Below are 13194 nucleotides of genomic sequence, written 5' to 3' on the forward strand. Positions count from 1 at the left end.
GGTAGTATTGAGAGCTTCATGTCCATGCTTTGGGAGCACACAGAAGTCCTTTTATAAATGGTGGAAAGAGCACATCATCTCACAAACTAACCACCTGGCCACTCTCAGAAACTTCCAGTCCCACCTGTGGATGAGTCTGTGATTTCCATAATGGCCTCATTTGCCAACACAAAGCTTGCAAAACTGGAAAGGAAGCAAGCTGTCCTTAATCCTGAGGGATGAATTAAAAATTGAAAGAAGTGGAGGTTGGAATCTTACAATCTTTTGGGTTGCTCGATTATAAAGAAAGAGCTGGAAAGAGCATAATTTTAGTGAACCGGTCATTTAAAAAAAACAGGCAATAAATCATCACAACTTCAGACTGCAAATTCATTTTTTGTTTCATGCTTGGATGGGTGCAAAACTGGGGTAAACTGTTCATAGTAAACTGTTCATAGTATTACAGCTTTCACAATTTCTGAAACAGGTGCACTGATTGCAATGCAAATCAGCAGAAATTAAATCAAGTGAACTCCTGGTATAGAAAGTATATTGTTATGCCATTTTTAATGTGTTAAGCTAATATTAGTATCATTATCCTGAACATAAATTAAGTGCCAGATGTTTTTGTGAACATTTGTGTTTTGATGACAAGGTTACAGCTGCTGCCATAGGAAGTTCCCACCCATAGACCAGAAATGGTGAACAATGCCCTGAGGATTACACGCTAACCTTGACTGAATCCTGATTGTGATCAGTGGCGACATGTTCTAAATCTATTTCATTTTGCTAATAGACTGCCGAAAATATCCTAGATGAAGGTGATAAAGTAACCTTAAAATGGGATTTTGTGAATACATTTTTATTAACATTTTGTTGTACAAATAGAGCAAAGCCAAGTTTTATTCCACATTCTAGTTCAGAATGTTGTTTCATTTTTGGTATCAGATAAACAGCAAGTTCAAGGATATTACATCAGTTTTTTTTTCCTGAATCTTGGTTACAGGCAGGAGAATGTTTCAGAATATTGCTTTATTTCGAGGTGCCAAGTTCACTTGTTTTATTTTTTCAAAGAATGAATGAGTCATCAGTGACATTATTGGAAATGTGTATTGGACATTGTGTTATTATTAGAATGAGTTATAAATGTAAGTTTTGTTGCCTCAAAAATCAGCTGCTGCTCTCAGTTTATCAATAAACTGCTTCAATTAAGTTTGATGTTAACTAAAGCACTGATTATACTAAATTTCGTAACCAATGTTAAATATAATTGTTGGTGTAGATTTGTTTTATACTCTCTGAAAATTAATTTGAGTGATATCTAAGATAACATATCATCAGTTGGAGTGGTGGCTTGGAAAGAGGAAAAAATAAGTGCAAATGTGTATAAACTTTTTTACAGCCTCAAATCTTCCCAAGGTGCTTTACTGGAGTACTTTTTGAAGCATAATAAATGTTGTAATATAGAACACGCAGCAGCCAATTTACCAACAGCAAAATTTTAACTAGAAACAATATGATATTGACCAGATAATTTGTTTACTGATATTGATTGAGGAATAAATTTTGGTCAGGACACTGAGGTTAACCTCCTGTTATTCAAAAATGTGCAAAGGGATCTATTACCTCCACCTGAGAGTTTTAGTTTGATGCCTCCTTTGAATGAGGGGCTGTGGACAGTGTAACACCTGTGTATTAATATGCTGGAGTGTTTGCCTAGATCTTTGTATTTAGATCATTGGAAAGAAAAGAAAACTGGAAAACAAATAATGTTTATGCATTTAAAAAGTTAAAACAAAAAAGTGAATGGAGAGCAAAAGATAATGAAATAAAATGAGAGACAAAATGGTAGAAATTGATTAAAAATAGAAAAATGCAAGATGTGGAAAAAGTTTTGTTTCTTGCTGCACATTACGTGAAAGAAACCAAGTGAATGTCTTACGAGGATAGGTTGAGCGAGCTAGGCTTTTCTCTTTGGAGAGAAGATGAGAGGTGACTTGATGATAAGAGGCATAGATCGAGTGGACAGGCAGAGACTTTTTCCCAGGGCAACAATGGCTAACACCAGGGGACATAATTTTAAGGTGATTGGAGGAAGGTATAAGGGGGATGTCAGGGGTAAGTTTTTTTACACAGAGTGGTGGGTGTGTGGAACGCACTGCCGGCAGAGGTTGTGGGGGCAGATACATTTGGGACATTTAAGAAACTCTTAGACACGTGAATGATAGAAAAATAGGGGCTATGTGGGAGGGAAGGGTTAGATAGATCTTAGAGCAGGATAAAATGTTGGCACAACGTTGTGGGCCGAAGGGCCTGTACTGTGCTGTAGTGTTCTGTTCTATGAAGAAGGTACCTACTTTGGGTCTAGTCTTCCCCATGTTATGCCTATTTGCAAGTTATTACTTAATAATGAAAATCTGGAAATTTGAAACAAAACCAGAAAATACTGGAAACATTCAGCTGGTTAGGTAGCATCTCTTGAAAGAGAAACGAAGTTAATGTTTCATGTCCAAGGCCCTTCATTTTATTCTGATTCTTATTTTGCTAATCTCTCTTTCTTTGGATGCTTGACTTTCATGCAAGTACTTCAAATAGTTTTTACATCTCAGATTTGTCTGCAAAATGATTGCCCATCAGGTGGATGATTTTACAGCTTGATACAAAAATTGTTTTCATGTTCTTCCTGTGGCAGGATGCTCAATGTACAAAGCTGTTTAAGAAGTGCTATCAGTTTTATGGCTGAGGCTACAACATGCAAATAACACTAACTTTTATAATGTAGTTACTACATGTAGAGTAAGCCCCCAGAAAGTTTCATTTGATTTAAAGTTGTGAAAATATGCCCAAGCTCTTCCTTTCTGTCTGAATAGTTTGTCCTCTACATAGTCATAAAAAGGGAATTGATTCCCTGGAGTAAACAGTGAGTGGCAATGTATTTCTTCTTGCTACTAAAAGCTTTAAGTGCATCTAGTCTGTTTCCTTGGATAAATATTATCACTTACATCCTTTTCCTCATTATTTCAACAAGATGATGAATAATTCTGACAGTCGCCAGAAGAAAATAGTTTCACCTTTACACTTTTGAGGTTATGACTCTTAGTTTTTAGTTATCTACTTTATTAGTTCTATAGCTTGCATGCAATAATTTTGGAAATTAAATTCATCTTCCTGTAAGTAATGTTTTCCGACTGCTGATATAAGTCATAACCATGAAACTTGTTCCTCAGAATGCAGTAATATAATGTGCAGATTGGATAAAGTGAAATATGCATTCTTATATGTGGCTCACTTTTTTTTGGCAATGTAGCCATACACGAGAATAAAGGAGTGCAAGACAAAAGTTGATATTCATAGACACAGTGCAAGATACTTTAAATAGTTGCCTGTGTTTTCTCTAATGTAAATACAATCTAAAATCTTGTACAAAGAGCAGGTCTAAAATATCAATAGCATCAAATATTTCTTTGAAGCTCCCAGAGCTAGATTTTGGACATGTATGGAGGCCTAAATTATCAGTGTTTGGCACAATCACACCATTAAACTGACACCAAGTGCTGAATTGCCACACATGTGCTCAGTGTTAACAGAGAAATTTGGAACCACCATTATTGATTCACTCTTCTACACATTTCCACAGCAATCAATGAAAATTGATGACACTGTTTATGAACGAGTCATGCTATACAACACCCTGAAACTATTGCAAGGTAAGAATAGGAGGATACGGCAGATGAATGCATGGCTGAAGAGTTGGTGCGGGGGCAGGGTTTCAGTTAGCGTCACGTTACTACAGTGCCAATGACCTGGGTTCAATTCCGCCACTGTTTGTAAGGAGTTTGTACGTTCTCCCCGTGTCTGCGTGGGTTTCCTCTGGGTGCTCCAGTTTCCTCCCACATTCCAAAAGATGTACAGGTTAGGAGTTGTAGGCATGCTATGTTGGCGCTGGAAGAGTGGCGACACTTGCGGGCAGCCCCCAGCACGTTCTCAGTAATGCAAAAAGACATATTTCACTGTGTTTCGATGTACATGTGACTAATGAATATCTAGGTAAATATCTGTCTTCTGGGACAGAGGTGACCTGTACAAGGGGGGCAGGTTGCACCTGGACTGGAGGGGGACCAATATCCCGGTGGGTAGATTTGCTAGTGCTACTAGGGAGGGTGTAAACCAGATTGGCAGGGGTGGTGGGATCAAAGTCAGAAGTGAGGCAGATGTGAGGCTGGAAGTTGAGACCAAATTCAATGACAGTAAGTTCAGTAGACAAGGCAGGCAGCAGCATGGCAGGGAGTGAGGAAAGACTGTTGGATTAAACTATTTATTTCAATGCAAGAGACTGACAGGTAAGGTGGATAAACTCGGGGCATGGATAGCTAATTTGGACTGGGATATTATAGCCATTATGGAAACATGGCTAAGGGAAGAACAGGGCTGGGAGCTAAATGTTCCAAGGTACAGGTGCTATAGGTGGGATAGAGATGGAGGAAAGGGTGGGGCGGAGAGGTGGCAGTTTTATTTCTGATTAAGGAGAACGTCACAGCAGTAGTGAGAGACAAAATTACTGAGGGATCGTTCAGTGAAGCTTTATGGGTGGAGCTGAGAAGTAAGAAGGGGATGATCACCTTGTTGGAATTGTACTATAGGCCCCCTAATAGTCAACAGGAATTGGAGGAACAAATACGCAGGGAGATTGCAGAAAGTTGCAAGAATAACAGGGTTGTTATAGTAGAGGATTTTAACTTTCCTAATATAGACTGGGACTACTATAGTGCTGAGGGCTTAGATGGAGTGGCATTTGTTCAGGAAAGTTTTCTCAGGCAATATATAGAAGGCCCTACTAGGGAGAGGGCAAAGCTCGACATATTCGGGAAATAGGACAGGACAAGTGACTGAGGTGTCAGCGGGGGAGCACTTTGGGATCAGTGACCATAGTTCTATTAGTTTTAAATTAGTTATGGAAAGGAGCAGATCTGGTCCACAAGTTAAAGTTCTAAATTGGGGCAAGGCAAATTTTGATGGTATTAGACAGGAATGTGCAAAAGTTGATTGGGCTAGATTGTTTGCAGGCAAAGGGACATCTGGCAAGTGGGAGGCTTTTAAAAGTGCGATATCAAGAGTTCAAGATCCACATGTTCCTGTTAGGGTTAAGGGCAAGGCTGGCAGGAGTAGAGAACCCAGGATGATAAGGGATATTGAGGCTCTGGTCAGGAAAAAGGAGGCATGGGTCAGGTACAGGCAGCTGGGATCAAGCGAATCTCTGGAGGAGTATAGGGGATGCAGGAGTATACTCGAAGGAAATCGGAAGGGCAAAATGAGACATGAGATAGCTTTGGCAGAGAAAGGAGAATCCAAAAAGATTTTATATTAAGATAAAAAGAGTAATTGGAGAGAATAGGGCCCCTCAAAGAACAAAGTGGATATCTTTGTGTGGAGCCGCAGGACTTGGGTCAAGTCCTTAATGAATATTTCTCCTGTCTTTTACCATGGAGAAGGACATGAATACTTTGGAACTTGAGATAGTTAATGAGGATGTCTTGGGGATAGTCTGCATTACAGCAGAGAAGGTACTGGATGTCTTAAAGTGTATGAAGGTAGATAAATCTCCACGGCTTGATCTGGTATATCCAAGAATGTCGTGGGAAGCTAGAGAAGAAATTGTGGGAGCCCTGGCTGAGATGTATGCATCATTGTTAGTGACGGGTGAAGTAACGCAAGACTGGAGGGTGACTAATGTTGTGTCTTTATTTAAGAAGGACTACAAAGAGAAACCTGGGAACTATAGACCAGCAAGCCTAACATCTATGGTAGATAAATTACTGGAGGGGATTGTGAGGGATAAGATATGCAAGCATTTGGAAAGACGGGTTGATTAGGGATAGTCAGTATGGCTTTGTGTGTGGGAGATCATGTCTCACAAATTTGATTAAGTTTTTTGAAGAAATAAACAAGAACGTCGATGAGGGCAGGGCGGTAGATGTAGTCTTATATGGACTTCAGTAAGAACCTTATCAAAGGTTCCACATGGTAGGCTGCTATGGTAAGTTAGATCACATGGGATCCAGGGAAAGCTAGCTAATTGGATGTACAATTGGCTAGATGGTAAGAAGCAGAGGGTGATGGTGGAAGTTGTTTTTCGGACTGGAGACCCATGACTACTGGTTTTCCCCAGGGGTTGGTGCTGGGGCCATTATTATTTGTCTATATCAATGATTTGGATGAGTATGTACAAGCCATGATTAGTAAGTTTGCAGATGACATTAAAATAGGTGGTGTCATTGACAGTGAAGATGGTTATCAGGATTCACGGAGGGATCTTGGTCAGCTGAGTAAGTGGGTCGAGGAATGGCAAATGGAGTTTAATTCAGATAGGCGCGAGTTAGACAGGGTGATGAAGATGGATTTTGGCACGCTGGCCTTCATCCGTCAGGGCACTGAGTATAGAAGTTGGGACGTTATGTTGCAGTTGTACAAGACTTTGGTGAGGTCACATTTGCAATATTGTATTCAATTTTTGTCACCCTGCTATAGGAAAGATGCTATTAAGCTGGAAAGAGGGCAGAGGAGATTTACGAGGATGTTGCCGGGGCTCAAGGGACAGAGTTTTGGAGAGAGGTTGAGCAGATTGAGACTTTTTTCATTGGAGTCTAGGAAAATGAAGGGTGATCTTACAGAGGTATATGGAATCATGAGGGTCATGGATAGAGTGGATGTGCACATTTTTTCCCAGGGTTTGGGAATCAAGAACTAGAAGGCATAGGTTTAAGGTGAGGAGGAAGAGATTTAATAGGAACCTGAAGGGCTACTTTTTCAGCTAGTGGGTGGTTAGTTTATGGAATGAGCTGCCAGAGGAAGTGGTTGATGCAGGTGCATTAACAGCATTTAAGGACTTGGACACATACATGCATAGGAAAGGTTTAGAGGGATATGGGACTAGCTTACATGGGAATTTTGGTAGATATGGACTAGTTGGTCCTGTGGGCCCATTTTTGTGCTATATGACTCTGTTGGATATTGTTGTTTATCATATATGGTTTATCAAGCCTGAATTACTTCATAACAAGTTCTTTGCCCTATTAAAGCTAATTTATATGTGTAAATTGTAATTGCCCTCCGATAAATATTACAAAATGTAATGAATTCTAAAATATTTTTATAAATTAAATCTATTTATGATATTTCACCTTGTGCCTATACTCTGTATTCAAATTTTTCTGTTTAGTGCCGTGCTCAAAATACTGCCTGTGAAAAATCTTTGACTTGTCAGACAGCATGGTTGCTATTCGCCAAGAGACCCAGTAAAAAAAAAATTGCTGAACGCCAGCCATTATCAGAAACGGGAAGGTCTATTTTCTAGTCACAAGGAGATCATTATGGGCAACTTTCTTCAACGTTGGCAGAGAGCATTGATGATTTACCATATCACAAAATGTATGTCCCAATGTGTCTAGTTGTTTTGCCCTCTTCTGTGATTAATTTTATACAATGGTTGTAGCTTGGAATCTACTACATGCAGGGCAAATCCAATATAATGTGATTTGTCTGAGCTAAAGAACCATTACTGTTTGACTGAATTATCTTTCAGATGTGATTGTTAAATGAAGGTCCTATCTACCTTCTCTGGTGGATGTAAACGAAATGTGGGAGGGTTGTCCTTAGTGTTCCAGTTGTTGTTTATCCCTCAATCACATTTTAAAAATGGATTATTTGATCGATGCAACTTTGCATTTTACTGCATTTTCCACATTAGAAGAGTGACTGTCTTTCAAAAAGTACTTCATTGGCTGTAAGTTTGGAATGACCTGAGACCATGAAAAGCATTATAGAAAGTGTGTTTTTCTTTCTTTCCAAGATGTTTAGAGTAGTTCCAGTTTATATAGTGCAATGATCTTTGCTGTGACACAGCCTTGTGAATGGTATTTGTAAATTCTTAAAAGCCAGCAGGACTTTGCTTTGCATTTTTAGTATTTGAGGATTCTGTTGGCTACCTACAATGATTAATTAACTATTTAGATTTAATTAGGTTTTTGGTTTAAAATAGTTTCTGTGTCTCATAAACAGTGTCATAATGTTGTACTGCAAGAACTTTGAGCCTGTTTGGTAAACGAGTAGATCTGAGAGAGCAGCTTGCAATGATTCACCACGATCCAGTGCCATCTTGCTTCTTTTTCCCTTTTTTTTAGTGTGAATGCATTTGATTGCAACCTAATGATTTAAGGCTAGAGCCAACAATCTGACTTCCTCTGTAGTTCTGATGGTTAGTATGCTGCACAAGCTGTACAGATCAACAAGAACTTAGGCTAGATTCCTGGTTTGCTTGGTTAGTGGTCCCTAGCCATAGAAACAGCCATTAGACACTTGATTTCAGTATTGAAGCTCAGAAGAGAAAAATATTGTGTTTCTGATTGTTACCAAACATCCACATGGGAACTAAGGAGGGGGAAGGATGGAACTAAAGGGATTACTCCCTAAGGAGCTGGCATGGCCCCTATAGGCTGAATGGTCTCCTGTATGCTGTTATAACCATTATACATTTAATGAGGAGAAGGTTGTGCTCAGAAGAATGAAACTGTCTATGAAGAATTTCATCAAAGTTACCAGATCAAGAATCACATAAACAAGGCACTGCAGGTTTTTTGTAGAAGCACCATATATGAATTTTTTGTAGAATCTATATTTGAAATAGCATTTTTTTTAATATTGAGATGTGGCCATTGTTAACAATGTTTTGTGTGAAATATGTATAGCTCAGGAACAGGCCAAACAGCCTAAGCAATTCATACAAGTGTTCATGTTCCACGTGAGTCATCTCCTTCCCTTCTTCACGTATGCTTTTGTTCCTTCCTCTCTCAGGTGAGCATTAAGTTTCTCCTTAAATGTTTCAGCACTACTTGCCTCAACAATTCTTTGTGGTAATAAGTTCTAACCATCCTCTGGACAAAGATCTTTTTCTGAATTGCCTCGTGACTTTTTAAGTGACTTTTAAAAGATTTTTTTTTATTTATAACCGTTCGTTAGGTTCTTGCCTGCAAATGAAAGCATCCTCTCTGGCTTCACCTTATTTAACCCTTTCATAATTTAAAGACTTCCTATTCTATCTAATAGTGCCCTTCCTATTCAGTCTTTGCATTGAGGTGTAACATTTCAGTTATAGTATTATTCTAATAATCTTTTGTGGACCTCTTGTGTCTTTACATAATTTTCATAATATGAAGTTCAGATGTTCCTAGTTTTCCATGCATGACCTAAGCAAGGATTGATGTACACAAGTTTAATTAAACTGCTTTTATTACCTATCTGTAACTGAGTGGTTTGCTGGGTCATAAGGGTGAAGTTAAGGATACCTCTTCTGGCATGGTACTAAAATAACAATTGGTATTAATAGAACATGGTGTTTTCTTTCTGATTAGATATTTATAGGCAGGTACAGAATATGATCAAAAAGGCCAAAAGTGCTTTTTTTTATATATCTAGGGAGCTGAAATACAAGGTGTTGGATGTTATACCCACACTCTACAAAGCCCTGGTTAGTCTGCATCCTGAGTAATGCAAATGGCTTTAGACACTGCATCTGAGGATACCATAGGTTTAACAGAAGGATACCTGGATTCCAGTGATGAAGTTGTAAAGAGGGACTACAAAATCATGGTTGTACTCCCTTGTGAAGTTTTTATGATGTTTAGAGGATCAGATAGGGTAGATAGAAAGAAACTTTTCCTACTGTTTGCAAAAACCAGGTTTAGGAGTATTGATTAAAAATAAGAACAAGGCTTTTGAGAAGTGAAGTTAAGAAATGCTTTTACAAGTAGAGAGAGGCTGAAATTTAGAACTCTCTTCTGCAAACAGCAATTGATGCTGGGTCAATTCTTATTCTAAATCTGAGATTGTTGGATTTTTTGTTAAGGAGAGGTATTAGGGCATCAGGGGAAAGAGGGGGTGTATGGAACTAGATTATGATCAGCTATGATTCATTGAACCATGGAACAATCCTGATCAGCTAAATGTCCTGCTGTTCCTTTTTAAGCAAAATTAAAGCATAAGGTATTAAGAGTAATATACTCTTGTGGATAATGCACAGAAAATTCAGATTAGCAGGTTTTGAATAGTGGGGTACTGCAGGTGTTAGTGCTGGGGCCTCAGCCGTTCACAATATAGATAATTGATTTGGATAAGGAGATTCAGTGCACTTTATCCAAGTTTGCTGATGATACTAAGCTGGGAATGGGGGGCAGTGCGGGCTATTGGACAGATGCAGGGAGACTTCAGAGACATGTGGACAAGTGAACAGGTAAGGATATAACAGATGGAATGTAATGTGGAACAACTGTGGGACCCCCCCCGCCCGCCATTTAAAGGTTCCATTGAACATCATACATAAGCAGGAAGGAAAAACTAGTCTGGAAGTATGTTTGAAGAGCTTTAGTATCCCAGGAGATGCACCCTTTTGAGCTTTTAAGGCAAACATCATGCTAATTAAAATTCTTTTAATGAGCATTTCAAAGTTGTTGGTATTCAGAGGGACCTGGGTATCCTGATGCACCAAGCAGTGAAAGTTGACATGCAGATACAGCAAGCAATTAGGAGAACAAACTTTATTGCAAGAGGATTTTAGTACAAGAGTTGAGACATCCTGCTCCAATTATATAGGGCCCTAGTGAGACAGCATCTGGAATACTATGTATAGGTCTGGTCTCCCCATATAAAGAACGATAGACATGCGATTGAAAGTTTGCCAGATTGATTGCTGAGATGGTGGGCTTGTCATATGAGGAGTGGTTAAGCAGACTGGGTTTACAGAATGAAAGGTGATCTTACTAAGTCTCAGAAAACTATTTTATGGAGCTTGAGAGGGTAGGTAGAGGAATGATGTTTCCTTTGGCTGAAGTGTCTAGAAGCTGGGGCAACAGTCTCTCAAGAAAGCATAGGTATTTCTGGTCAATGAGAAGAAAGGGGTAGTGAATTTTGGAATTCTTAACCCATGAAGGCTATGGAGGCTCAGTAGTTCAGTATGCTGAAGGTGGGTGTAGATGGATTTTTTAGATATCAACAGGATTAGGGGATTAATTACTGCAGGCCTAACAGAATTACTGTCGGAAAGTGACACTGAGGTAGAAGGTGAGTGGCCCACTCCTACTTCTATTTATGTCACATTCAATGTTTGTATTAAAATAGCACTCTCATCATGGTAAAACATCCCATATTGCTTGTCAAGTCAAATTTGACATCAAGCAACAAACATACATGAGGGCATTTGACCAAAACCTTGGTCAAAGTTAGAGTTTTTAAGAAGTGTCTCAAAAGGCAGTAGAACAATTTGGGGAGAATATTGCAGGGCATGTAGGTAAAGCAGTGATGGAGTTTTTTAAATTCTGGAGCTGAACAAGAGACCAGAATTGAATCAAGTACAGTTCAGAGGGTCTGGGGCATGGAGGAGACTGTAAAAATGGGGAACAATATATAATATTTTTTTCCTTTCAAATAGTAATAAATTGCATTTTCAAGATGGTCTGACAGATTTGTGTTCAATTTTATCTTTTAAACTGAATTGAATTCTCAAACTAAAATGTAAATTTGCATTTTTTGGATTATTAGACCTAACCCTTGGCCAGCAATGTAAGAACTATACTGTTCCTATTTAGGTTGGATAAATGGGTAAAAGTCGTGCTTACTGGTAAAACCTTGTTGCCTTACTATTGAAATAGGCCAAAAGATGTGGAATAAACTGCTCCTCTGTTGTTGATATTAATGTTTTACCCTCATTCAGAAATTCATTTTTTTACTTCAATGAAAGTGAATTTCACAGGTGGACTGCAGTGTATAGCAATTAACACATGTACAGTGGCATGCAAAAGTTTGGGCACCCTGGTCAAAATTTCTGTTACTGTGAATAGTTAAGTGAGTAGAAGTTGAACTGATCTCCAAAGGTCATAAAGTTAAAGATGAAACATTATTTTCAACATTTTAAGCAAGATTAATGTATTATTTTTGTTTTGTACAATTTTAGAGTGAAAAAAGGAAAGGAGCACCATGCAAAAGTTTGGGCACCCAAAGAGATTTGAGCTCTCAGATAATTTTTACCAAGGTCTGAGACCTTCATTAGCTTGTTAGGGCTATTGCTTGTTCACAGTCATCGTTAGGAAAGGCCAGGTGATGCAAATTTCAAAGCTTTATAAAACCCTGACTCCTCAAAACTTGTCTCAGCAGTCAGCAGCCATGGGCTCCTCTAAGCAGCTGCCTAGCACTCTGAAAATTAAAATAAATGATGCCCACAAAGCAGGAGAAGGCTATAAGAAGATAGCAAAGCATTTTCAGGTAGCCGTTTCCTCAGTTTGTAATGTAATTAAGAAATGGCAGTTAACAGGAACGGTGGAGGTCAAGTTGAGGTCTGGAAGATAACTTTCCAAGAAAACTGCTCGTAGGATTGCTAGAAAGGCAAATCAAAACCCCCATTTGACTGCAAAAGACCTTCAGGAAGATTTAGCAGACTCTGGAGTGGTGGTGCACTGTTCTACTGTGCAGCGACACCTGCACAAATATGACCTTCATGGAAGAGTCATCAGAAGAAAACCTTTCCTGCGTCCTCACCACAAAATTCAGCATCAGAAGTTTGCAAAGGAACATCTAAACAAGCCTGATGCATTTTGGAAACGAGTCCTGTGGACTGATGAAGTTAAAATAGAACTTTTTGGCCGCAATGAGCAAAGGTATGTTTGGAGAAAAAAGGGTGCAGAATTTCATGAAAAGAACACCTCTCCAACTGTTAAGCACGGGGGTGGATCGATCATGCTTTGGGCTTGTGTTGCAGCCAGTGGCACAGGGAACATTTCACTGGTAGAGGGAAGAATGAATTCAATTAAATACCAGCAAATTCTGGAAGCAAACATCACACCATCTGTAAAAAAAAAAGCTGAAGGTGAAAAGAGGATGGCTTCTACAACAGGATAACAATCCTAAACACACCTCAAAATCCACAGTGGACTACCTCAAGAGGCACAAGCTGAAGGTTTTGCCATGGCCTCAGAGTCCCTCGACCTAAACATCACCGAAAATCTGTGGATAGACCTCAAAAGAGCAGTGCATGCAAGACGGCCCAAGAATCTCACAGAACTAGAAGCCTTTTGCAAGGAAGAATGGGTGAAAATCCCCCAAACAAGAATTGAAAGCTGGCTACAGAAAGTGTTTACAAGCTGTGATACTTGCCAAAAGGGGTGTTACTAAGTA

The 13194-nt window shown here is 39.1% G+C and overlaps 1 protein-coding gene across 7 annotated transcripts in view; it reads left to right on the forward strand.

Moving 5' to 3' along the window:
* znf438 (zinc finger protein 438) overlaps positions 1–13194 on the forward strand; it is a 210621-nt gene that overhangs the window by 109172 nt on the left and 88255 nt on the right. Inside the window, exon 3 of one of the 7 annotated variants that reach the window (XM_052016545.1) lies at positions 3617–3686. The exons of the other annotated variants lie outside the window; for them this stretch is intronic. The gene's annotated coding sequence lies outside the window, so the exon portion shown is untranslated. The remainder of the gene's footprint in view (positions 1–3616; positions 3687–13194) is intronic. 7 annotated transcript variants of the gene reach the window in all.

The sequence above is a fragment of the Pristis pectinata genome, chromosome 5 (assembly GCF_009764475.1).
Source record: "Pristis pectinata isolate sPriPec2 chromosome 5, sPriPec2.1.pri, whole genome shotgun sequence".
Taxonomy (NCBI): Eukaryota; Metazoa; Chordata; class Chondrichthyes; order Rhinopristiformes; family Pristidae; genus Pristis; species Pristis pectinata.